This window comes from Vicugna pacos, chromosome 8 (genome assembly GCF_048564905.1).
Source record: "Vicugna pacos chromosome 8, VicPac4, whole genome shotgun sequence".
In the NCBI taxonomy this organism is placed as follows: Eukaryota; Metazoa; Chordata; class Mammalia; order Artiodactyla; family Camelidae; genus Vicugna; species Vicugna pacos.
Genome location: NC_132994.1, coordinates 35,440,573 through 35,468,028, shown reverse-complemented (window position 1 = coordinate 35,468,028; position 27,456 = coordinate 35,440,573). Strand labels below are relative to the sequence as shown.

Here is a 27,456-nt window from a genome sequence, read left to right as displayed (position 1 = left end):
TAACATTTAAATATGTAAGAATCAGACATTTTTATTATAATGTCTAAATGTTGATCAGGTCATTATGTGCATACCTAATTGTGGAACAGGTAATTGAGTTGATACTCAGTGTGTGGTTTTGGGTAGTGTTGACTTACCATTTTTTTCTGTTATGCTAAATCTATACTGTGGTATATGTGAATCGATGGACTTGTGGGCTTCACAATTCAATAGGAGATTCTGAAAAGAAATTCTAAATGTTCCCCAGAGTCTCACCTTGAATTCAAAACAGTGTGAAGCTTATTAGTATGCTTAGTAATATTTTTATCCCATCATTTGATTTTTTCATTTCACTTTCTTTTTCTCCTATTGCTTATCCTGTTTGTTATTTCTCTCCTTGTTTCTTCCTATGTCTTATGTATTTTCCGCCTTTTTTCCTACCGTTTGCTGAAAGTAGGTCTTTTCTAGGACTGTAGCTGTTTGTGATTTCACAAAGACTGCCTGTACTTGTTTTATCTGTTATTCTTCTTATCTGGGACTGTCTTCCTATCTATTCAGTTATGTGTGGTATGTAGGTTCATACTCAGAATTTCCCCAGAAGCATAGGGATTTTTTTTTTTACATAAACAATTGCTCAACTAACTTACTAATTAATAATTTGAAATGCTTTTTTTTTTCTCTAAAACAAAAATTAACAATCCAGTGGGCTTTATGGAATTGAGATTCCCATTGTTGTGAGGGTTTTTTTTTGTTGCTGTTGTTCATATATTAGCATTTTAAAAGTATTTTTAGTACAGATTCACTCTGCCTTCATAAAATTTAGGTAAAAGATGGTGTCTAATATATTCAGTCTTGAATCCTTGGACTGTCTAGTATAGTGCTTGGGACAAAGTAGTTTCTTAATAAATTATTGAGTAAATACAACAATTCATTTGAATTTGTTATTTTGACAGTATTAACAACAATTAAAGGCCGATAAGTTTTCCTAGTCCTAGAAGATTTTAAACTTTCTTTTTGGGCAAATTATTATTTGAAATATAAAATTAAACGTTGTGAACTACTTGTTTTCATTATCCAAAATTTTGGATCCATTCTGATTCCCATAACCATGTATTATTTAATGAATAAGTTATGGAAATAATATTTATATGATAATTATTCAAATAAGTTGATTTTTCATGAAATATTTGAGTACCTTTTATAATCTAGGCATTGCATTAAGTGCTAAAGATACATTTTAATGGAAAATTTAACATAGTGTCTGGTATATAGAGTCCATTAAAATATTTGATTCTATTACTGTTGTTCATTTAGTAAGTATATATTGGCTATTCTATGTGCTAGGCACTGTAAGTCTGTTGGGGATGATAGTTAATAAGCAGATGTTTACAGAAACAGGTATTTGCAAAATATGGTAACAGTGAAAGAATAGCATATGGCAGAATAAGAATATTAGCTGAAGTTAGGGCATCAGGAAGGATTTCCCAAAGGAAATCATGCTTGTGCAGGGATCTGAAGGGTGAATAAGCACTGTCTAGGCAGAGTAGAGGGAACATTGTGTTACACACGTGAGGTGACATGGCACATTTGAGGGTACAGCAGATGCCAGTGTGCCTGGAATGGTGAGTGAGGATGAAGGCGGCCCAAGAGAGAAAGATCCTTTAACAGGATCACAGCTTGGAGCTGTGTAGTCTATGTTAAACATTTTGGGCATGATCAGATTTGTTTTTTAAAAATTGCCACTTGTCAGAACATCTCCACTAGACGAGAATAGAGATAGAGGAAGAAGATATAGGGAAGGTAGTTAGAAAGTTATTGCAGAAATACAGCCTAGAGGAGACAGAAAGACATGGAAAAAACAGAGATATTTTTGAAGTCAAACTGATACTAACTGATGAATTGGATATGGGCGGTGAGGGAGAGCTGGGGGCAGGAATTTCTAGATTTCTCTGGCGCAAGCAGCTAATTTAGTAGATGATGACGGTCTTTTTGAGAGAGGAATCCAAGAGGGCTAGGTTGGAGAGGGGAGGGAGGGATTTTTTTTTTTTTAAACATTGAGTTTGAGATGCCTGGAGATGTCTAAGATGATCTGGATGGTGAAGGTGACTGTAATAGATTGTACGCATAACGCATTTCTTTCTTTTAGACCTTGTATGTTGGTTTGGGAGTTAAGACACATTTTTGACTATGATTAGTACTGCAATGATATGAACGAGTACATTTTGAAAGAATAGTTCAGTTAGTGATGTGTTTTGAAAGTGAAGAAAAGTTATCTCAAAGTGAAGAAAAGTTATCTCAAAGAAAAGAAAATAGTTAAGATGGGCTTTGAAGAATGAGTAGTGGGGAGAGGAGAGGAAAGCACTGTAATACTAAGTTGGGGAACAAAAAAGTAGTCAGTAGAAAGAAGGGGATGGCAAGGGTCTGAGTGGTCAGTTACTATTACAGAACAATTTAGTAGTCTTCATAGCTCACCTGAGAATCTTTTGTACCTAAGGTGACTTTTTAAATATTTTGATATCCCTCATGAGAGATTTTCTTAAATAACATAATTCTATCTTATGTATAAGGTTTTGCCTTTCCTACTTATGGAACAGTTCATATTATTTAAACTCCATATTGTATTATTGACTTATAATATGGTTTTTAGTACTGTTTACATGTACCACTTAATAATGGTTATCTTTTCTAGCTTGATATTTTAAGGGAAAAAAATTATCCAATTTAACTTTTATGAGAGTACCTTGTAGACTTTATGAAACTATGCAAGTGCAAATTATTATTGTTGGTAACCATTCCATATATTCCATTGTCACTCTTCAGAACTTAGAGGTAAATATTCTTATTCTTTATTATCCTTTATAGCAAAAGGACCATAATCAGTGGACTTTTTTTCTCCTAAGTCTGTCTGACTGGGGTCTAAAGACTCTAATTCTCTGCAGGCATGGTTCATTTTGGAAGTATTTAGTGCTCTTCCTTTCCCACTCAAATATGGTGTATTTGCTGTAAACAAAAATATAGTTGTTTATTACTACAGATAAACTTAAGTCACTAGTTTAACATATTTTCCCATATTACCCAATTAAGATTTAAGGGGAAAAAACAACTTAGGTATCTATACTTAGGTATGGAACATTTTCAGGCCTTACATCTTATCAATTCTTACTTCGTTGATTCCTCCTGCCCCATTTTCTCCAGGCTTGAGTTGAAAGAACACTTATACTTTGATTCTGAGGGTTTTCCAGGATTATGATTGGGGATGGTCCTTTAGTATTTTTACCTCACATGGGAATCCTTTCCTTTCTTTAACTCTTGGGAGAAGGACCTCATTATATCTGTTTATTCTTCCTCAAACAGTTGCTATTAGTTTGCTTTTGCTAATACTCTCCTATTATCTCCTAGAGTGTCTCCTAATACTTTCCCACTCAAGTACAGAATAAAAATAGTGTATGCTGCTTTGTTGCAGCATGGTTATAATGGTTGTACTGTGAAATACTAGGATTATCTTTCCTTCCCCTCTCTTTTCTCTACCTCATTGTTCTTTGAAGCTACTGGTGTTTTAAAAATGATATTAAGATATTGTTCCCATAGCAACACCCTACCGATTTCTTATGGCAAATACAACATCTTTTATAAGTTGGGTTGAAAAAGAGAAATGCTTTCTGCAAGTATATTTATAAAATCAAGCCAATAGAACATAACTTTATTTTTTAAAGCATTTTTAAGCAGACTGTAACAATAATTTACACACTGATGTAAAGTGAACTTCTCAGTGAGTTTCTTGCATATGTAAGAGTTCATTTTTGAATTTATATTAAATCAACATTTTCCCCCTCATAATTAGTCTTGAACAGCTTAAATAAAAAAACTTAAATCCTGCCAAATTTCAGTTAAATAATTTCTAATTTTATTTATCTGTCCTAATGGAGCTTACTTAGTGGATGGACGTCAGTTAGAGACTTAACTCTTTCGATTGCTTTTGTCAACACCCTTTTGCATTTGCTTACTTGGCTCTGTTCATCTCTATATTCACAGTGTCATTTTCAAAGACTAATGGTTAATATTGTCCTCATCTCTGTATAATTTAGAATTCTAGGTGATTTTGTATATTTCATTTTCCAGCTAAATGTCTGTATATTAATACTTTCTGATGTTGCACTATAGTTTCAGATTTCATTCAGGCACAGAAACCAAAAATTAATTTTATCTAGCTATATATTTCTTCTCTGATCTGTTTGGAAAGGGGTCTTCTGTGTAATAGTTTAAGATTTACCCAACTTGATTTCCAAATCTTGTTAATTTTCTGTTCAAAAAGTTTTTCACCTTTAGCTTTTCCAATTTTACTTTTACTGCCTTTTTCTAAGTCCTTATTATCTCGTGCCTAACTAAGCTTTAGCAATAGTATTTTGTTTTGTTCTTGCCTCTCTGCCACCTTGTCCTAAACATAGCCACTGAATTAATCTTCTTAAAAGATAAATATGGTTGTATCACTCCTCTGCTCCAAAATGTTTCCATGTAGAATGGCAGTCATACACTTGGATTTGGAGAGGAAGGGGCAGTAGGCAAGCCACCCTTAGGGTCCCTGAGAAGCGGTGGGGCAGTGGTCATACTTTTTCACCTCTCACCAGGTTATGTCCTTGTTCTATTGATATGTATTTTTTCTTTCTTTTTTCCAGATACTAGGGATCTTCTGAATAATAGTGATAGAGAAGTTATTTCAGAACCAGTTTCTATTGCCTTGAGTCAGTGGTTGCACTTTAGTAAGATTTCATGTACTTGGTTGCACATGTAATGACTAGTTTTTAATTATTTCCTTTTAAAATTGGTTTGTTTAGAACATTTCTGTTTTCCAGTCTCAGCTTTTGCAATAATTACCGTCAATTGTAGACTATGTATAAAAGACATATTAGGGGTAATTGAACTTTGTTTCTTTCTAAATAATAGGAAGATAATGTTTTTCTAGTACTCAGCAGGGGGAAATATTACAATTTAAATGAGCAATGTAGCTAGTATATGAGCCTGTGGCCATGACTTTGTTCATTTAATTTCTGTGGAATTTAAGAGTTGAAATATAAAAGAACTTTAATGTCAGCTATGAAAATCAGGAGTGGCTAGTATAAGCTTGATTTATTTAAAATTTTGGTGGTAGACCCAGGAGAAACCCCATATATAATTTTTATCACATTTAATTTTGTCAATCTTTTGTAGGTAGAAAGGGAGACTAACTTTGTTCAGGCTGAAAAACATGCAGTTTTAGAAATGGCATTAACCTCCCCCACCCCACCCCACCCCCTGCCCAAGATAGCTATTCAAGTTAGTATTGTTACTTAATGCCTATTCCAAAGCTTAGTGGCATAAAAACCCTTTCTGTTATGCATTTGGAGCATAGTGGGGATGGTTTTTCTCAGCACTATGATGGCTGGAGTTTCAGTTGGGAAGACTTGAAGGTTAGGATCAACTGTGGCGGGCTGGAATAATTTGAATAATTATTTGATAATTTGAAGGCTTATTCATGTCTGGCATTTGGGCTGGGAAAACTTGAAGAGGCTAGGACTGTTGACCAGAGTGCCTGCTTGTGGCCTTGCTTCTGCATTCCATGGTGGCCTCAAAAGCTATGTGTTGTCACTTTTACTCACTGCATTGTTGGTTAAAGGTGAGTCATATGCACACCTAACTAGAAGTCACCTCTTGCTAGGAGAGTGGCAAGTTCTAGAAGAGCATGTGGTACCAGAGATATTGTTGTGGCCATCTTTGGAAAATACATTCTGCCACAATAGTCAAGTCCAGTACTTTTGTTTGTTTGTTTCAGATCCATATTTTATGACTTTAGAGATAAAAGATCAGGAATCCTTTACCTGTATCCATGAATGGAGTTTAGGACTTTGGGAGTCTGTGAACTGAAGGTTGAAAACAGTACATTTTTTAAAGGTTTTTAAATATATATTTTTCTATTACTTTGAAAATTGCCTTTTTAAAGTTTTTTCCCCCCTTTAAAGTCAAAACTGTTTAGGTATTTTCTTCCCTTTCCTTACTTTAAACCAGTATAGGATGTCATGGGTCACAAGTGTCTCCAGTTAGGTCATGTGCAGTTTTCATTGTTCCTGTATAGATAGGAGCCTATGTTGAACAGGTTCCCGTTGATAAGAGTCCATTAAAATTTACCATGTCATCTACAATTTCCAGAGTCTAGTTTAAATGGAAAAAACCCCACAAAAAACCCTACAGTAAATAAGGAAAGAAAAAAAAGAAGATAAAAGAAAAAGAAGGTAGGAAAAACTTGTGTGTCTTTGGTCTTACTGCAAAGATTGAAGGTGCAGGGATACAGAGCCAGGCTTCTTGTCTGGCAAGGTTCTTGCCAGTGGAAGCCGGAAGCCTGCAAAGCTAAAGAGGCCCCTATAATCTGCCCAGATAGAAAACGTATTGGTCAGTGTGAATCATTTTTACAGGAAGATGGCTTAATTTGAAAAGGGTGGAAGCAACCTAAATTTGTATTTGCCCCCACACAAAGGCCTTATCTTACAAAATCTTGTAAGCAAAATTAGTGGTAAGGTTAGAGAGGCCTCTGTGAAGCTCTCTGGACTCTCTGGATGGCTCCTGGCCAGGAGCAGAACCATGAGGGCCTCTACTAGAATTGCGGACATTTTTTCCTCATAGTCCCTCAAACAAGTTCTTAAAGGAGTCGGCAGTTACGCTGTTTTCTTTCAGCATGTAACAGAATGAAATTCTGATGACACTTAGCGAAGCTAGTTTCTCCTTTTTGTCCTGTAAGAGCGTGCTGATGCCATCAAGAATTCTTGTTTTGTAAACCCCATTTTGGAAACTGGAAAGACCATTGAGAAAGAGAACAGTGAAAAGTGGTGGCTTGCCACCAAAACTGATGTAGTACCTGCTAACACATCTGGTTTTGCTGCTTTGGTCAAAGAAGAAGCTCCAAAGGTCACTCTGAATCATTGCTTTCACATTAGCATCAAAGACACTGCCAAAGATCCTGAAAGAAGTCTTGTCCAGTGTCTTGAAAGTCACACTTTATCCCAGTCTGGGCCTTGAATCACTGCCTTGTCAAGAGCGTCTTTTGAGAACTGTGGGTGGCATATAAGGTTGTTTTCTATTGCAGAGAAGTTCATTGATTCTCCAAAGAACAAGTCTCAAAGCACTGGGGAATTCTGATTCCATTTGCTGCTACATTAGGATTTTTAGAACCCTTGTAGCAATCTATCAGACTCTTCAAACCACTGGCAAATTAAAAGCCCTTCTGTTTACTATTCTGAGAAACAGCAGCACCCTTCTAATTGAAATAGATTTTTGTGGAATTATTATTTTAAGAGTAATTTTTTAATTTAGGTGTATAATATAGTGATTCATAATTTTTAAAGTGGAATCATTTTTAATTCTCTTTAATATCCTTTCTAAGTTAAGCATCCTTTTTGAGTTGGGAGAGTTTAATATGTTTATATTAATGTGCTTATATGTACATGTAGATTTATTTCTGTCTTACTCTTATTTTCTACGTCCCATGCTTTGATTCCATCCCTCTTCTTTTCTGACTTCTGAAGTATCAATCAAGTTTTCCTTTTTTTTTTTAAACTTCTGATTTGGAAATAACTTACTCTATCTAATTAAGTAATTACTCTTGCATTTTGATATATGTATTTAACTTAAATTTTCAACTTTTTCTAGCATCCTCTGAGTAGTACAAGGACTTTAGAACTCTTTTTTAAATTCAGCTCTCTGCCTGTGTTATTTCTATTATGTTGGTTCTACCTTCTTTTTATTTAACCACTGCTCCCCCACCTCACTTCCCCAACTTTGTACATTTTCAGTCTCTTTCCAGTCATGAACAGTGTCTCTCAACCTTTTACACTTCCCATGCCATCTTATTCTAGATCTCTTTGACTTCCTACCGTTGTGAGCTTCCTGTGTGCCTTTCTGACGTGAAACTGTATTCTGCTTGATTAGCACTAATCTGGCTTCCTTTCTTTAACTAATTTACCCCTCTAACGACAGTTTCCAGCCACTGTGGATAAACATCTCATTTCCCCACGGGCCTGTTCACTTTCCTAGATCCTCTCATGTTTCACCATCCTTGTTTCCTTTGCCTTACCAAGGAACCCTGGGTAGCAAGGACCCCAAAGACAGGGATAAAAGAGGGAGGGAAGGATGAGAGCTAGTAAAGCAGAGGCCCTGACGTCTTTGTGAAATGTGTAAGAAGAGAAGTTGTCCATAGATGTTAGCACTGTGGTTCCATATAGGCCAGCTATTTCCAAAAACCCAACGTTATTTAAAGTTTATTATATAGCTTATCTAGTAAATTTATGTTTCTATTCAACATAGAACATGTAGGCTGTCTTGAGAGTAGTATTTCTTTCCTAAATTATGTTGCACAGAATACTAGTATCTGGACATATTACTAGAAGCTCTGCTTTGGAAGGGGGAGGATTCCATGGTCAAATGTATTTAGGAAAGGCCGCTCACCCCTTTTTGGCAGGCCATAGCATACCGTAGCCTGTTAAGGGCTCTGAGATGTAATCAAGAAACCTTTTCAACTCAGCGTTTCCAAACTTATTTGAGCCCAGAACTTTTCTGTTGAGGGAGACAGGGGAAAGCCTGGCTATTAATATCTTACGTAACAGCATTTGGGGATACACTATCTCAGAGGGTTGTAAATGTGTGCAACTGTAGTAAAAAAAAAAGAAAAAAGAAAGTAGCAACCCTTACAAGTTAGTACCAAAAACTACCTGAGGTTCATATATCTATTTGATCTATTTAGTAAACATATTATATATGTATTTAGTTAGCCTGTAAATTCTTCTTCAAAATGATCTCATTTTTTCCCTTTTACTAACAAGTACCAGATTGTTGTCTTTCAGTAATTTTCTTGCTCCTTCTTGTTTAATTATGCCAACATATTTTTCTGAGGGGTGAATAAGGCACTAGGATTTCCCTATTTTAATGAGTAAATTTGCCTACATCTGTTAAAGCTGTAGTACATAAAAGTCTGTTTGTTGAGCCTGATATAAAATGTATGACTTGCATAATTCAAACACCCTTTTGAAATCTGGATCATGTTTCATTTACTAAGGTTTTTTGTCAAGACAAGTCCTTCCTTGAAAAAGTAATTAGCTTTTGATATAAAAGGTATAATTAATAAATAGGCATAATTTATTACTTCGTAATCTTTCCCTACAGCAAATAGCTGGCATTCAGTGTTTATCCATTATTAATATATGAATATGCAGACACTAATATTGTGTATCACAATATATCCCTAAGAAACCTAGAGTAGGTATCATTTCCTCTTTTCATTAGGTTTAATTAGAGTAGGATTTTAGCTTCAAAACCCTTTAGCTTTTTCATGTACTTGAATTTCTTTTCTTTGTAAAATGTTTCTCATTTCTTACATTGCCCTTCTTGCTTTTGAGAACTTTAAAGTTTATAATAGATATCTCTAATACTTATAAATAAATGATATTTAAGCTCTCTTATAGACAGGATAAGATTATATCATTGTGGCTTGCTCCTTGTTTTTTGGATGCAATACTTGAATCTAATGGGGAAATGAAGTCTGCAGCCTTGTGGATTAGATTCTTCTTGTGTATTTTAGGGGTGTATTCTATTTCCATTTAAACCTGCTCTATCTTTTGACTGATGGCCGACGGTACTGTTCAGAGTTGTTTCTGTGTGGTTGGCTCCTGATCCTTTCCACAGGTCAGCCAGGTCTGGCAGTCATAGAACGTGCTGGTTTCAGAGCTTCCCCAGATGAGATCAAAATGACCCCCATGAGAATTGCTGAAGGGCTAGGACAGCTCTCCCCCTCCAGGAGTCTTGGCTCTTAGACAAAGTATGAAGTGAAGGCTTACATAACAAAACTGGTTTTGAGTTGGCCTCAAGATTAATTTTGTTTATTTGTGTAGAAATGAATGTTTTTCTATTATTTGCTTTTGCTAGTCACAAGCATCCTTTCTTCTCAGATGGTGTCTGGTATGTACTTCGCATTGTTATATGTGATCTACTAGATATATGTCGTAATTTTCAACTCTGTATATATTTTGTTGACTGAATTAGAGTGAGTTTGAGCATGAAATTAAAATTGATACTATAATCTTTTTTGTGACGATGAATAAAATGAATTCCTTAAGACAAAATCCTATTTGTCTGCTTGGCAAAATAGTAATACATAATGTGACCCAGATGTATGTCACTAACAAATACATGACTATGCATAAGAAGCTTTATCTTTAATATTAATTTTGGTCAGATTGTACTCATAAATATTTTTTTTGCTTGTGTCTAAAATTTCAAGAATAAATTTCAAGGTCTTAAAATGGGCTTTCTGGTATGACTGTGAATTAGAATTGTAAATTAGAATTCCTGTTTTTTTTTTTTGTCTTTGTGCTTTCATTTGGTAATTATATGTGGGGTGATATTTTCTTAACGTAGAAGATTGGAAAATACCGCTTTCCCTTCTACCTCAGATAAATTGCATTTCTGTGAATAAAGATCCTATGTAAAGTCTAGTTGCTGTTTACATAATAAATTTGTGACCATTTGCTATTTCTTGCTTATTATATTCTGACACTTTACTAAGGCAAACCCTTTTCTAGGTACTTATTTCTTAAACAGATTTTAAATGGAAAAGTAAAGAGAGCCAGTTGAGATGTCAAGTTGTTATTTAAAACTGTTTTAGTATCTATAAACTTTAATAGTTTTAACTTCTGAGTGCAAGGTGGTGATTCACCTGTCACCCTCTTACTGATTTTCTATTTAAACAACCCAAGTAGTAGATTTGGAACAATATATATCACCCTTGGAAGGTTTTTAAAGGATCTCATTCCCAGTCTCATCTGGTAGGAAACAGGAGAGGTAAGAGCAGAGCGAGGGTACACGTCACCCTGCCAGGTGCCAGCCATTCAAGGGAAACTTGCTCACGTTGGTCAGAAAGCCTGCCTCTCTGTATAAACCTAGTAACATGTTCAGGCTGGGAGCTAGGGCTGGAGACAGAAATAGGAACAGAGATGTCAGTAGGTGAAATCTCTATCTCCTAGCCTGGGTGGAGCTGCAGAAGGAGGGAGCTGACCCTCCACAGCACATCCTATGTGCTGCAGCTGCAGGATTGGAGCAAAAGTCACTGTGGAGGGTGGTCCTCAGGAGTCGGTGGATATAGCCCAGCTAGCTTCAGGCCAAAAGGGGAGGCTCTGTGCTATTCAAGAACTCCAACGATGATCTGCATGAACTAGAACAGCCTAGACCAGCACTGTCCAACAGAACTCTGCAAGGAGGGAAATATCTGTGATGTCCCATATGGTAGCTACTAGTCACAGGGCTTTTGAGCACTTGAAATGTAGCTAGGAACTGAGTAAGTACAAAAAGCCTTAAAGAAAAAGAGCTTTTCTCTTTTGGTTATTTTTATCCTAAGGAGTTAATCAGACAAATGTACAAAGCTACTTATCACAGCATTGTTTATAATATTAAAAAGCAAATACAATGCTGGTGTAATGTAAATTGTATTATTTAAAGCAGTCTATTTCATAACCAGACTGTGGAATACTTACGCAGCCATTAAAACTGCTGATGTAGACAGAAATATATTGACAGAAAGGTTGTTTCCAATGTGTTAAGTGAAAAGAAGGCTGATTACAAAACTGTGTTTAAGGTGTTCCTATATTTTGGGGACATGCTTGGAAATATTATGTGAGTGTATGCACACGTATACATAGATAGATAGGATCTGGAACTCAGGCATCAAAAGATCTTAATTCTTACTCTGCCATTTATTAGCTAAGTGACTGTGCAAGTTGCTTAACCTCTAAGCCTCCCTAATTCTTCCATTGTAAAAGAGAGATTGGAGACAGTACTATCTCATTGGGTTGTTTTGAAGATTAAATGAAATAATATGGCCAAACTGCTTAGCGTGGTACCTGTATTGTTCTGTGATAAGATTGTGATAAATGGCAGCTTTTTCATGGTCATGGTGATTCTTGTATATGTGTATAGGAGAGAGTTTAGAAGATACAGATCAAAATATTAACAAGTTGTCTTTGGTAGGATTACAGGTGATCCTTGTGCTTTTCTGTGTTTTCTGATTCAGGTCTTGCTATTGAGCATATATTACTTTTATAATTTAAAAATGTTTAAAACTTTTATGTGTCTAAGTCATTAACATAAGATATACCAATTAACCAAAAATGACTCATGGTAAGTTGATGAAGGATTTATGACTTCTGATAGATTTCATCACTCTACTTTAGAACTGCAACAACTATTTCTGAGGCTATAGAAAACCTGTAAAATTAAGACCAATGGAGATACAGCAATATAACTGAAACACATTCCTGCTGTTGAATTACAGTTTTAATCACGTTTACATCTGGGAAGACAACATAGTATACAGTGTTTTATGTTTTAACTTGCATCATTCATAATTGAGGCAAAAACAGTACGTTTGTTTCTAGTTGGAAATGGTTCTGTTCTGTTATTGCTTATTTGTAATGTTCAAATTCAGTAGCTCTAATGGTGATGTGGATTGTCGAAAACCTATAGATAGATATCTAGTTAGGTTTACTTTGGTGGATAGTCTTGAATATGGTATTTCCAAAATTTTGGGCAGCAGTCTTTCATATTTCACTTTGCTTAGACTCCACATTATATGCCAAGTTCTGTCCTAGGCTCAGGGGAATAAGGTGAGTGAAAAAGGAGGGCTCCAGCCTGAAACAGTGGCAGGGGGCAGTCTGGTCAGATGCTATTAAACGATCAGATGTTGTAAGTGGTATGATAGAGGTAAATGAGCACAGAGGGGTCTGTCAAAAACCAAACTCTGCATGCTTAATAAACAAAGCAGAAAGATAGGTTTATTGCAAGGCTTCAACCTGTAAGCTGGAAAACTCAAGACTATAAGAACAGTGAGTTCTAAGTTGCTCACAGGCTACGGGATTTTTATGGGATATATGTGGATGTTATTTGGCTTTTTTCAGTTGATTGGTTGCCTAGTGGTCTTCTTTCATTCTTTAGATGGTTTGCTGGGTCAGGAGAACAAGGAAGTCCAGAGATGGCATGAACAGACTTGGAATTTGGGGATTGGCTGTATCCTCTGCTAGTTTCTGAGAAGAGCTGTAAATTCCTCTAAGGTTAGGTTAAGTTTCCTTTATACACTTGGGTTGACCATCTCCACTTTACCCCTGACATAAATGACTCCATGTTAGTTTGGCTCTGCAAGCATCAAAGAAGAGTGGCCGGTTGTATTTTGAGAGAGGGTGACTGGTGATCAGGGAAAGATAAAAAGGGACCATCAAGAAAAGGTTGCAAAAAAGACAGGATGCTTGAGCTGAATCTTGAAGGTGAGTGTCTGAGTAATTGCAGGTTGGGGTAAATTCCTTTCTGGCAATGAAACAGCTGTGGTATGAAGCAGCTTAGTACATTGCGTCACCTAGAGGTGGCTTGGTGTGGCCAGAGGCAGGATGCAAGCAAGAGGTCAGCCAGCGAGAAAGCTGGAAAATCAGGATTGTCAAAGGAGTTTCAGGGTTGATACTTTCAGGAATATTTTTTGGGTAAGAGAAACTGCTGACGTAGTAGCATTATTTTGTTTGATCAGGTCTTTTAAAAACTGCTCACATTTACATTGCATAGATTTAGAACTGAGGTGTTCTGAAACATGGAAGTTTACATGAGCTCGTGTTTTGTGTTTTGTAAATGGTGTGGATCTTTCTATGTTACTATATTGACAACTGAAACTATGCTGGTAGTTCCTGATTTGAGAATACCTTTCCTGAAGGATCTTTCAGCATCTTCTTCCTTACTTGTTCCCTTAGTTATGCCCCCTCCTCACCTCCTCATCTTTATCAAGCAGTGACTTTCACAAGGTTTTGTTGCCACTGTTACAGGGACTCTCTAAAGACTTTGTGAGTTTACAAGTAAAGGAAGGGAAGAAGCTGGGAAAAGATGTAGTGGTTTAGTACTTGATTCCATTCTGTTGTGTATCATAATCCTATGTTGCTTGATTTGTTTTTTCCCTGCTCTAATTTCAAATCTTCAACCAATTAGATATTCTTTTGGGTTCGAATTAGCAGATAATTCTAGAAGGGTCATATGTGAAATATAGTAGATGTTTACTTTTCCTTCCTTCCCTATGGATTCTTCTCTCTCCATATTTAAAAAATGTTGAAGTCTCTCCTATCTTAACAAAGCAAAACAGTATAAAACCACCTTACTGAGCCCTTAGTGCCTCTCCATTCAGTGCCAAGTGGTTTCTCCTCACCATTAACTATCAAGGGCAGCCTAGCTCTTGTTGCAGTCTGGCTTTGCTTTCACCTTCAGTTTGGTTCAGAAAGTATTGCGTGTCCATCACACGACTGGGCTTGTTCTCCTTGCAATAGATAACAATGAACAAGACAGGTGTGGTGTCTATCCTCATGGAAGTTCTGGTTTCTGTGGAGAAAGCTGTTCTTTTTACGCTTCCTTAATACCTCCAATAGAGGTTGACAAATCCAGTGGACATTTCTCTCAACACTTGAAATCATGATCTGGTCTCCTTTCTGAGAGGAAGAAAATTCTTTGTTTTTATGACAATACATTTTTTTCTCCCAGGAAGAGGCTTCTACTTCTGAAGCATATATTCTGAATTTTTATGTGATCATCTTTCTCTTAACTGTCTCTTTTTCAGCCCCTTAAATTTGTTTTTTTCCTCAAAAGAGCTCTCTACTAATTGACCCTCCATCTTTTCATGAAAAACACTTCCTGGGCAATCTCATCTCTATGCTGATGACTCCCCAGGTTTTTGCCTCCAGCTGAGTGGTCTCTCCTGAGTTCCAGATCCATACCCAAGACCACCATCAGTATGCCCCATGGACATCTCAAACTTATTAGGTCTGATTCTAAAATCAACATTTCTCCTCACTTCAAAGCTGTAATGCTTTTTCTCAAATTGGTACCACTGTCTACTCAGTTGCTTATACCATCCTGGATCATTTGCCATTAGCCCATCAATTACTAAATCCTGATTCTTTCCTGCCCTCTTTTTATCTATGTCGTCCTTTCTGTCCTTTTTGCCATTACCCATGTCAGGTGCTGTTCTCCCTCCTTCTCTCTTCTAGACTTACTGGCCTCATGATGTCCAGAATTAGCCTTGACCTGTGATCCCACATTCCTGGAGCATATGTAAATTACCTAAATTTATTTAGTCATGGAACCTACGTCCTGAACAACTTTTTACATCTGGGTTATACAAGAACTTAAAAATATAACTAAAAGGATTTACTGATAATTGACTACACTCATATGTGGAATGACCGTACAGTTTACCAAGTAGTTAATGTAAGTATATATCTGTATATATAAACATTAAGATACATATGTATAAAAATATAAATAATACAAGAGATCATTTGTTAAATTCCAAATGAGTGGTGCATATAATTGCCATTGGGATTTGAAGAGCATGAGATCATTAATAGTAAAGCCCTTAATGTATCGAAAAGGAGCAAAGGAAGTGAAAATCTGGCAAGAGTTTGTGAAGGATGGAGGGTGGATAAAGGGAGAAAAAGATAATGTAAGTAGTAAAGATGCATGAGACAAGTTAGTGAAATTAAACAACAAACAAGGTTTCAGTGAATGCTCTGGCTGTATAAAATAGATGGTGTGGTTGCCATGTTAGTGAAAACAAAGTCTTGATTTTATTCCCCTGTAGTCCTTTAATTTTACTTAATTTAGTGACTGGACTGTGTTCCTAATCCTGGCTAGTCATTTTGTAGTTATCTGCCCTTATCAAACAGGCAGTTGGGCAATAGATTGGTTGTGTAGTCAGAACAAACACATCCTTTGACACCAAAGGAAAAAAAAACCTCAAAATACATGTCCTCATAATTACCTGTTGTATATGCATCTGAGCTGTGTGGTTTTCTGTCAGTATTCCGAGATTCTGAGATACTCTAGCATTTTTAAAAAGTCTGTAATTTTGGTGATCTCTTTATAAGCAATGTTAACTAAACTTCTTTTAACTTCAATCTTATCAATTCCTGAGACTATTAAGGTATATAACTTATAATGGGGGCGCTATTCCACATGTATGTATGATCCTCCTTTCCCCTGTGGACTTTATTTAAAAGGAGCTTTCCCCATAGTGGATATTTGTTTGTTTTAAGTTTATTGAAGAGTATAACCAGAACTTATGCTGGAGAAGGACATTTCAAAGAGGAGAGCCTAGTGAGATGTGACATTTTATATGTGTTTTCTAGTCAAGCTTGAGTAGATACTAAATTTCAAAGCTCCTAAGTCAAAGAAAGCTTACTTTAAAGTTAATGTTCTTTTTGCATATGTGCTCTGCTAAACACAAAATTGTAGAAAGCTGTAGTATTGTAAACTGTTTTAATTATTATAATATAGTGGCTTCTAGTTTTTTCTAATTGTTTAACATATTTTCATAAAAGCCACATATGTCACAATGTAGCTCTTTTTCAAAAATTAAAGTTATCAACACTCAGTAGAAATAGAATTTTATTGATTAAATCTAGTAGATGTTTAATATATAATATAAAAGGAATAATTTATTTCATTATGGAAACTCATCCCTCTCTGTGTTTTCTCATAATGCATATAATGATTTCTTAGCAGAGTAGGAAGGAAGTAGATTTTCTATTTAATGGAAACAATACAGTAGACATTTCCTGGATTGTAGTTTGGTCAGATCACTTAGAAGCTTTCCTTATTACTACTGTTAAAATTCCTGCGAGGTCTTCAGGAACTATAAATGATGAATTTATTTGAGACTTGACTTCACTGCATTTATCTTCTCTAGAAGCACAGTGATATGAAATACATTGAATTATTGGTACTGGTAATTTAGCCGTTAATACTTAATCAAAACCCTTAGCTATACATTGTACATGTTCGTACATTTTCTTGTAGCATTTGAGGTGGGTTGTGTGGCCATTGGTATTGCCAGTCATTCTGAAAAATGGAATATTTAACATGTATTAGACAGATTTCTTCGGAAAGTAAAAGCCCCTTCCTCTCCCTGCACATCCTCAGCCGGCAGTGTCTCGGGTTGAGGGGGAAAGGAGATGAATCCCAGGGCTACTTGGTTGCCAGCTTTTACTACAGAAAATGTAAACTGTACGTTTTAGAAATGCAAGTTATAAAATTATGGGTTAGATATAAAACCAGATAGCTTGTGAGTGCACTGAGATAAAATAAGGTTTATTAATGGGCATCAAGGATAAAACTACTACTTAATTTTGCTGAATTAATTAATTACTAACTTCAAGTTATTTTTCATGCTTATCAAATTCTTGAATGTTCTTTTTAAAAAAATTTTAAACTTTTTTTTAAAAAAGTTTTAAACTATTGGGTTTTTTTGTACTTTTTTTGGTTTGTTTTGGGGAGAGGTAACTAGGTTCACTTATTTATTTCTTAATGGAGGTACTGGGGATTGAACCCAGGACCTCTTGTGTTCTAAGCATGTGCTCTACCACTGAGCTATACCTTCCCCCTAATTCTTAAACATTCTTAATTTTGTTTGAAAGTTTCTTGTTAATAAAAGATAATGGCAGTTTTGAAAACAGTATTCTCTTAATGTGGGATAAATGTCACCTAACCAACATATTTGAAAACCAGTTCATGTACTGTTGCTTTCCTTTTCTTAGTCAACACAACTTGTTGCATGCGTGCTTTGTGCCAGGTCCTGTGCTACAAGTGGAAAGGAGAGACGTGCTCTGCCGTAGCAAGTTTAGAATCAAGTAGGGATTTCATTTGATACTTGCTCCTAGAAGATGATTAGTGGGAGGGTTCTTAGATTCGGTGTATTCATGACATGCTGAGAATGCAGGTGCAGGTACACTTTCTTGCCGGCTGAGGCTCCGTGTCAGTTCCCTCTTTCCAACAAGCATAGTTCATTAGGAGGACTTGCTCTGACCTTCCAGACTAGGTTATGTCTGCATCTGCTGTGTATGCCTGTTCTGTGTTTTTCTTAATAGCCTTATCATTATTATAGTTTTAAAATTATTTGTTTATTCTGTCTCCTCTTTGGTCTCTGTTAGGCCCTGAATCCCCTGAGACTCCCTATGCCTGAAATATTCTGGGCACTTAAATGTCTATTAATGAATTTGACTTTTTAAAATCATTGTTACCTACTGGGTATTTTCCATTATGTTTCTGCCTCATCCCCATGTCCCAGGGCAAGGCTTTATGGGAGACAATAGGTAATGGGCAGAATTCTGTGCAGTGGACACCCTGGGAGGCCATTCATGATGACTGTAGAGGGAGTAGCCTGAAGGTGAAGCCGACAACATATGCCAGTTATGATGTTCCCTTTATCAGGGCAGAACTCACTGGTCCCTAACTTGGATCTTATCTACCTGCTTCATTTTTGGTTAGAATCTTTACAATGAAGTTAAATCTTGAATCTCAGCCCTCCCTCCCCCCAAATAAATTATTTGCAGGAAAAATAGCTTTAGTCTTTGGAGTGGATGGTTTTGAATGTTCTATTTGAAAGTTTTAACCTTGAACCCTTTTAAGATTTTAGAATGGGAGAGTTAACACTATTAGACTTCTTGTTTTAGGAAGGTATTTTGATGTCAGTGCATAGGATGTATTAGAAGAGATAGGCGATAGATTATCACTCATTAATTCAGCCAGCATTTGTGGAACACCTTCCATGTGTCTGCCTTGTAGACAATGGAAATACAGAGATGGAAGACATAGTTCCTGCATTCTAGTACCATACAATCTATTAGGGAAGATAGATAATTAAACTATGTCATAATTTTATTTAATTAGTGATATGTTAAGAGAAATACAGCATGGATGGAAACACAGAAGAGAGACGCCCACTTTGACTAGGAGTTTCAGGGAAGGCTTTTTAGAAGCGGTGACAAATTAGTCCTTTCTAAAAAGCAAGAGGGTGTTAATCAAGCAAAGAGGATAGGGAAGACCTTTCTAGGCAGACACAATAACACTAATTAAGGATTTATTTTAGTTATCAAGGTGAGAATGCATGAGTGATATTTAAAAGACAGTATATAGCACTTGTTCAGTAACTGAACACTGATTTGTTTTAAGGTTTTGAGCCTTCCTTGGTGATTGGGAAATACTGGTGTAATCGTGGGAACAGTGGACACACTAAGAGGTAGAGGTGGGCAAATGATGCTCAGTTTTGGATCTGTGGGTTTCGAGGTACAGTGAGATTTCCATGTGGATGTATGAATGCACAGTTGGAAACTGATGTCAAAGTTTAGGGGCAACATTAGGGCTAGAGACTGAAATTTGGGATTCTCTATAGAAGTTGTAGGTAAACCTCAGACACATGGGTAAGATGTCTAGAGAGACTGCAGGATAGAGGAGAAAGAAAAGAGGGTTAGAGACAAGAGAGTAAGACAATACTTTTTTTCTTTTTAAGGAAGGATGTAAATAAGGAGTTTTAAGTTAGTTTTTTTTTCCTCCTTATTTTACTTCAAGGAGGAAAAGGGTAAATGAGGAGGAAATAAACATTTGTTAGGAGTTTGTATTTATTGAAACCCCAAGACACTAAAAATATGCCTAGAGTCAAATATAAATCTAGTTTTGATAATTGTGAAGGTAGGGAAAGTTTTCAGCAAAGATCATTGAAGCAAGTATAAAGCTTTTCTGATTATCCCTCAATGAATCAGAATGCCCCTGAGAATTCCAGGTAATTTAGATTTTACTTTGTAAACTATTTTGATTTGCATCTGTTTCATTTTTCATATTTAAAGTTTGTATATTTAGAGTGCCATTGATTTATAAGGAGTGTATCCGATTTTCTCATGTGGAATATGTTACATAAAAGATTAAACACTTATAGTTAAAAAGAACATATATGCTATCATAGTCATGGGGGTGTAAACATCTTATTTACTGCAGATCTCACTTGGTTTCAGATCTTTCAGACCAAGTACATGTAGTACTTGAAATCATAGACAAAAAGAAACTAGATTGTTTGCTGCAAAATGGAAAGCAAAATTACTTTCCTATAGCCATACTATTATAGAATCTACTAAAGGAGTGTTTCAGGCACTTTGGGAAGGAAATGCGATGGCATTTCCCATCACAGCCTCTTTCTCTAACAAGTATCTCCTACTGCCTGAGTGCTTAGCCTTTCTTACTTATGTACAACAATGACAGCTATTGTTTATCAAGAAATTCTAGCATGCCAGGCATTCCACATGTATTATCTCATTTAGTCCTCATAACATTCTTGCCAGTAGTGGTGGTTGTAAGAGTAATAGTTAAAATTTGTCAAGTATTTATTATTTTCAAAGCATTTTGTTATATAGTCAGCATACATTCGTTAAATCCTTACAGAAACTGTGGTGTGTTTGTCAGTAGCTACTTTTATTCTTCGTAAGTCTCAGAGGGGTTAAGTAGTTTGCTTTATGTCATACAGTTATGGTCAGGGCTCAGACTCAGGTCTCTGAATTCTAAAAGCTGTTCTTTTTGCATTATACCTGCTACCTCACTGTTACTTCTGTTGGGTGGCAATGGGGAACATTAACCTCCTTGAAGCTTATGACCGGTATCTAAACTGTGTCACTAAAGTAAAATAAAGCAAAAAATTTAGGGCCACCTTGAGCCGGGGCTGATTTACTGTTTTATAGACCCCTCTTCAGAGTATGAGTGCCACCTGCTGGAAGGTTATATTGTATCTATGTGCTTGTAAAGTCTGTCCAAAAACTTGTCACAGGTGTGGAAATGTCAGGTTTCAAAATGCAAATTCTTAAATTTCAGTTGAGGAATGCTGGGGCATTTTGAAGTTAGGTATATCTCCTGTTTGCCGTAAAATACTCTGCTTCATGTATATTCTTTTTTTTTTTTCAGGGAGGGGAGGGTTATACTTTAAAAAAGAGGATACACTCAATGAATGCTTTCTAAAACAGACTTTCTAAAAATAAAGATCAATGGTCTAATGAATCATACTGTTACTTATAACAGATCAAATAAGAATGAAAAATTGGGTTTACTGTGAGATAAGTGAGTTATTGAAGTATAAGAGGACCCTTTCCATTTAGGTATCCTGAAAAAGAAATCTGGAAGCCCTGGGACATCAGAGACTTGGAGAACAGAAAGTGGGGATGAAAGAGGAAGAAAGATGTGTAGATAAAAATACAGATGGATTCTGTAATTGCTAGTCTAGCAGTAGGCTCCCCGAATGTAGTCAGGATCCAAAATAGTGCTTTAGAGAAAAAAGTTTAAGATTATAGCTTTAGATTGTTACGTGTCTAGGACAGTGAGAAGTCGACACGTTTATAGTCACTTATATGCCCTTGAAGGGGGAGCAGATTGAGCCTTGGCTTGCCCACTGCACATTCTTCATTAATACCCTAATGAGGGTCACATTAGTCTTCTATAAGTGTCTGGCACAGGAGATGTCGCTTAGTGTGAGATTTTCACAGGAAAATCCTGCTATACCTAATTGTTCTATTGATGTGATTAAAGCATGTTTGTAGTTGCATGTCATGTTGAACAAGTATTTGTGTGACAAGAGATTAAAGTCCATTGGTGAAATCTGAAATTGCCAAGAATTTAGGAAAGTACAACCATGATTATATCCTTTCTTTTATCCTTGATCAACTGTGTAAGAAGCTTAGCTAGCATGATTGTATCTTAACAGGTAGATTTCTAGAGAGAAAGGGCTATCTTATGCAGGTGAGTGTGTGTGTGTAAATTGTAAGAGTGATGCTTGTTGTAGAAAACTTGTAAAATAGAAAAATAGAAAGAAAAATCACAGATAATCCCACCACCCAGAGATAACAATATTAATGTTTTGTAGTATTTCCTGTTTTATAAACACATTTTACATTTTGCAGCCCTTCATTTTAATTTTTAATTTTTTAACAAGAGAAAACATACAAATTTTATTTGATGTTAATTTTTATGTGACACAGGGGCCTTCCTAGAAAAGCAATGAAGACCCCCAAAAATGGGTAGGCCTGAGACCTCATATACCATTTTTAACAAAGAGCAATAAATTGTAGAGACATGACAAGACAAAGGAAAGGGTTTTTAGACTTCCAGGGGTTGCAGACTGTGGGAAGGTAAATACATAGGGGAAACTAATGGAAGATAAGGGCTATCTTAGCATGCTTTGTTTGTGCTGGTCCATCTCAGTGCCGACTTTCTGTCTTCTTCATGGTCATAAAACTTCCCTGGGAGAGGGGGTTTATGGCAGTCCTCATTTCTTAGAGTTTCTGCTTTTAGTCAGATAAGGGAAACTCCAGGAAGGCTTTTTTTCTACCTCCATTGAATCGCAAGTGTCTTCAGCTCAAAATCATTCATATTTTGGGGTGGCATATTCTGATCCCCTTCACCCTCCTCCAAAATAAAAGATGAAATTTAAATCTGAGGAAGGCAAAGATATGGGAAATTCTGTAACTGATTGGTGGAAAAAATAGCCACTTTTTTTCCCTTCTTTATTTAAAAAAAAAAAAGAAGTATAGTAGACCTACAACACTATGTTAGTTCCAGGTACACAGCACAGGGATTTGATTTTTCTATACATTACAAAATGGTCACCATGCAGCCTTTTTATATTCCATCACAATATTACCACATTATAGCGTGTCTTTTCTCACGTATTTAAAAACTCTTAGCATATATATTTGAGACTGATTTGTGGATATACCATCAATTAATTTACTTATCAGTTTTCTTATTGAACTTTTGTGTTGTGTACTGTTTTTGTTTTTTTCTTCAGTAAATAGTAGTAGAGAAATTTACTGTTTTCTTTCAGTAAATAGAAATTGAGAATATACTTCTGTGTGGCATTTGTTTAGGGCGTAGTAGCATATTTATTTTTACTAGCCTTGACAGTAAACACTAATTGGATTAATCTCTGCTTTAGTTCCTCAAGTGTGTTTCCCTTTGTCCCCTGTTCCTCTGTATCATTTTCTTCAGGATTTATAGCCTTTAGTGCATTCACAAATCCTTTCAAGGAACACTCTATTGGACCCCTTTGTTTTTTGGATTCCATACCAGGTTAAATACCTCACCCTGAGCTATTAAGAACTATGCTTCTGCTCTTCAGACTGGCACTCTTATTATGTTTTTGCTAGAGTGGATGCTAGTTGAGAGAATGATTCCTTTTTAAGCCTAAAGTAAATGTAGCTCATGGAAAGCTAGTGTCCCTGGAATAATTATTTCAGATAGTCTATTGAATTTATTAAAAATAAAAGCATTCAAAACACCTTTTGAAAGGATAGCAAAATTTTATAATATCCCAAGCAATTTACTCGTTGATTTTGTGAAAACCAGGTAAGTTCAGTAGATTTAATTCTTTTTACAAATATATATTGAGTATTTACTATGTTCTAGGTACCATTTTAAGCACTGGGGAAATAAAATCAACAAAGACTTTGCCTTCATGGAGCTTTTATGTTAATGGAAAGAGACAGTAAACAACATAAAATAAATAAACAATACCTGGATCCACAATTCTTGAAACAAAGCCTTGGGAATAGATGTTTTGGATTCATTTTTGTTTTAAATTTTAGAAAGATAATATGATATATATATTATATATTACCTAACACCCAGAAAGAGTTCTGATAAAGTATTCAAACATATTAATATTTCTTTAGTAATAAAAGTATGAGTATTCACATTCAGTAGGATAAAGACTAGCAGCTTCATGTTAGTGCAAATGAGATAGTTCTATAAAATTAGTATTAAAAGATAATTTTTGAAGTAGATAAAATTATACTGTGATGCAGATGTAAAATGAATGCATTTTAAATATTTTACTTAACTTATTAAATGAGAGAACCAAGTAGATGTTATAACCCTTTTAAAGAAGAATCCTTAGGACAGATATATTTATAGATTAGGAATATTAAAATGATATGCAAATAAAGGCAAACTGGCATCTTCCACAATAGGAGAGACAAGTCAACCAACATCTGCTGGACAGCACAGAAGTTACATGTAGATAGGCAAGAATTATTCTGCATTATTTTCAGTTATCTGTAGTGTACAGAGTTGTAATATAGCTTCTGTAGAATCAGAATCAGGTAACCTGAAAGGATGTGCCCTTGACGTTCCTTTTTTTACATTGAAGTGTATATTTTTTTTTTCCTACATGAAAAGTTAGTGGCAAGCTTTTGGTTTTCTGAACTCTTTAGTATTCTAAAGAGTTCAGATAAGGAATATAGAGCTATGCTATGTTTGACAGTGATAGTACATTGCAGAAAAATAAAGGTGCAGAGGAGTGATTATTTATGATTTTAAATAGAAGGGCCAGAGAAGATAGGAAGTGGTACTGAGGACTGAACTAAAGTAGATGAGGTTTTGGGGTTTTTTTTGCCTGAGTAACTGAAAGGATGGAGTTGCTACTAACTGAGATTGGTGGAGGGCGGGGAGGTAGAGATCACAACCTCAGTATTGGCCTTTAGACATTCAAATAGAGATGTTGGGGCAGTTAGATACACATATGTAGCTGGAGTTCAGGGATGATGTGTAGGCTCGAAATAACATTTGGGAGTTAATGTGTATAGGTGACATTTGAAAATCTCCAAACTGGATGAGATCACTTTAAAAGCTCCTTCTACATGGCAGGCATTGTGCTAGTCCCTGTAGAGATAAAAATTGTCTTTGTCCTCAAAGAGCTTATGGTCTAATAGGGGAAGCAGATGCAAACAGTTAAAATAGTATAAAAATATACTAATATAAATACCCATAAAGTACAGATGATTCAGTGAAGCCAAACCTGAGTCATCCTAAACTCCATCATCCTCAAACTCACTTATTTAGTGGCCTGACCGTGAGATGTGCGTGGAAGGTAGTCACAATGCAGTACCTTTTAGATCAGCTGGCTTCTCCGCTAACCCACTGCACCCAGCATGTTTCTAGTGATATTGGAGAACCTTGCTGGTAACACTTCTGCCTGGCTTACTAGTCCCCTCAATATTTGGCTTTTGCCTTATCTCTTGCTTTACTTCCTCAGTTCTGTCCCTAGTAATAGAGATGATCAGTTTTGTATTCTTCGAATACCACTTTGGCTGTAGAGTGAAAAGTGAATTAGGAGAGGGAACAAAACAGACACAGGTAACATTAGTTTGCTATTTCTTAGCCTCAACCTGCCCTCACATTGATGTTTAGTGACTTGTAAAGACCTATAAGGTAGAAAAGGCGTAACAGGTATGCAGGAATAGAAAGTGTATATTGCTGTACAATGCAAATTCAGGGAGTAGGGGAAAATTCCTAGTAAATGCTTGCAGTTGCAAATGTTACACTCTTCCCTCCTGTGTGTCATATTTAAAGGTAACCTGTATGGCAGTTCCTTAAAGAAATCAAACATAGAATTACTACAGGATCCAGCAGTTCTACTTCTGAGTATATAGAAAAATTGAAAGCAAGGATTCAAACAGATATTTGTACATCAGTCTTTCAGACAGCATTGTTCATAATAGCTAGAAGATGGAATCAACTCAGATGTCCATAGGATGATGGGAGGGATGAATGAATAAGCAAATGTGGTATGTGCATATAGCAAAATATTATTTAGCCTTAAAAAGGCAAGAAATTCTGACACATGCTACAACATGGATGAACCTTGAAGACATGTTAAGTGAAAGAAGCCAGATACAAAAGAACAAATATTGAATGATTCCATTTGTATGAGGTACCTGGAATAGTCAAATTCATAGAGACAGAAAGTGACGTAGTAGTTACCAGGGTCTGGGGAATGGGGAGATGTTGTGTAATGTTTCTGTTTGTGATGATGAAAAAGTTCTGGAGAAAGGACACAGTGGTGATTGTTGTAGAACTTAGAAATAGTTAAAATGATAAATTTTATGTTATATATATGTATATATTTTACCACACAAAAAAGTGACCTGGAAATACCATGGTGCTATAAGAAGGAACAAGAAAGATTTCTATAAACTAATATTGTACTGATAATGAGAGATTTCCAAGATAAAGTAGAAAATTAGTAAGTGCTATCTTTTGTGTAAATATTTGTATTTACTTTTATTTGCATAAAGAAACTCTAGAAAGATTAGCAAGCAACTAATAAAAGTTGTTACTTCTAGGAGGCAAGAGGGCCTGTGGTCATTGGAGTGGTAATGAGGCATCTCAGTATATATACTTTCATGTACTTTTGAATCATATACATGTATTACCTATTCAAAATAATGTTTAAACGTGGGACTTATGGTGGATTCATTGTAGAGGGATCAGTAATTTATAGTCACAAAAACCATCATTTTTTAGAGTATTGATTAAATATTGGTACATGTGACATCCTCTCTCCCAGACAAGTGGGGTCCAGGGGTTAGATGTCTGTACCAATGTTTGGTGTTTCAAGAACCTAATTTAGATGCAGACTTGAGTTTCACCTTTCCTTCCACTGTAGGCAACAAAGAGAACTTATTTTGGGTAGAGACATAATATAGTTAAACTCTCTATAAGTTCATCAATAAAGGAGTCAGAAAGAGGGAGACAAGTCATTGTGCCTGCAGCAAGGCCCCTTACCAGGGTCCAAGTGTTTGAAGGTTGACCATGGCAAGTGGGGCCATCATTAAATACATTATTTAACTGAGTCTGGGAGCCTAACATGTTCAGTGAGCAGGAAGTTGTCTGGATATAGCTCGGCCTTCCTCCAAAATGCCACTTTCTTTGATTCCGTCATTAATCAGGAGCATATTATGTCTAACATTTGCATCTAAAGCAAGAAGCATGGCTGCTTACCATATCTTAGGCCTGGGAACAGAGATAGTAGCAGATAGCTGAGCACACACCTAATGGCCCCCACCTTCCGCTCCCCAGCCAGGGAGTAGGCCTGTTATGTCTTCCCTGGTCATTTTTCTCCCAGCTCCTCCTTTCATACCTACATCCAACAGATAGACTCCTGAGGCAGGCTGTGAGAGGTGAATGCACGCCAGAGTCAGCTCAGCCCAATCCTACCTCTTATCTGTGTTCCAGGGCATACGGTTTGGAGGGAGAACCCAGGGAGTCATAGCTGGGAATCATGCCCAAATTGTAGCTGGTAGAGCACTTTCCAGCAAGGTTGTCAAGGTGTAGGTGAAGAGGAAGAACTGAGGTACAGAGCCAAAATGAGAGAACTGAGAATAGTCGAGAAATAGGCAACTGGGAAATGGTCTATAAAGTTCCAGAGAGAGTGTTACGATGACTTTTATATGGTTCCAATAAAGGCAGTCACAGCGCACTCTACTCATTTAAGGTTATTAGAATGGCTAAGCAGTTTATTTTTCTCTACCTCATTGATCAGTTTTTATTTCTGTATTCCCTACCACGTTGTGAAGATTGAAGAAGACTTTAGCTGAAGTGGAAAAAGCATGGACTTTGGAATCAGGCAGATATATTTAAATGCAAACCTCTTCTCTTTCCAGTGTTTGACTTTGGTCAGGTTATTTTTATTATACCAAACCTCAGCTTCTGTGTGCATCATAGGGTTGTTAGAAGGATTAAATGAGAGAGAAACATTTACATACAATCATCTTGCACCTAGAAAGTATTCAATAA

General features: G+C 36.1%; 1 protein-coding gene across 7 annotated transcripts in view; it reads left to right on the top strand.

Annotated features, from left to right (window-relative positions):
• Nucleotides 1-27,456, top strand: part of CDK19 (cyclin dependent kinase 19) — a 138,684-nt gene that overhangs the window by 62,010 nt on the left and 49,218 nt on the right. The window lies entirely within an intron of this gene.